This window comes from Mastomys coucha, unplaced genomic scaffold, assembly GCF_008632895.1.
Source record: "Mastomys coucha isolate ucsf_1 unplaced genomic scaffold, UCSF_Mcou_1 pScaffold15, whole genome shotgun sequence".
NCBI classification, from domain to species: domain Eukaryota; kingdom Metazoa; phylum Chordata; class Mammalia; order Rodentia; family Muridae; genus Mastomys; species Mastomys coucha.
Window position 1 is genome coordinate 50,605,449 of NW_022196897.1, and position 901 is coordinate 50,606,349.

Sequence of the window (901 nt, forward strand, 5' to 3'; positions counted from 1 at the left end):
AGGGGAAACTGGGAATGGAGAAATTCGCATGTAAATAAAGAAAATATCTAAAATAAAAAAAAATTTCATCAATAGTACATCCCACTTTTCCTTTATAGTTTTAATTATAGTATGGATTCTCCTATTTTCCTGCACATAAGTAGTATGTAATAAGTAAGTTCTGAAGATAAAAATCACATTGTTTCATTGTCTCAATTGTTTCAATGTCTCAATAATATTTCCTTGTTTCATTGTCTCAATAATAGCCTTCTGAATGGAAAAGTTGATTTGTAATGTCTCATACTGTCTTAGTCAGGGTTGTATTCCTGCACAAAACATCATGACCAAGAAACAAGTTGGGGAGGAAAGGGTTTATTCACCTTGTACTTCCACACTGCTATTCATCACCAAAGAGAGTCAGGACAGGAACTCACACAGGGCAGAAAAGTGGAGGCAGGAGCTGATGCAGAGGCCATGGAGTGGTCCTGCTTACTGGACTGCTTCCCCTAGCTTGCTCAGCTTGCTTTATTACAGAACCCATGACTAGCAGCCCAGGGATGGTACCACCCACAATGGACCCTCCCACCCTTGATCACTAATTGAGAAAATCCCTTTCAGCTGGATCTCATGGAGACATTTCCTCAACTGAGATTCCTTTCTCTGTGATAACTCCAGCTTATCACAATGACCACTACATAATGACTAGCCAGAAAAAGTATATTCACTGGAAAAACAGTGCAATGAATATTGAAGAAGTAACCAACTACTTTCTGATTATACTTAGGCCTAGTCCACCTGGTGAAACCCCTCCCTGCTGCCATTGACAAGCCAAGGAATTATGTCTAGACAGATCATAGGTCCTAGAGGAGAAACTACTAGTGTTATTCTGCTCAATGGACAGTACATTAAACTAATCTTAATG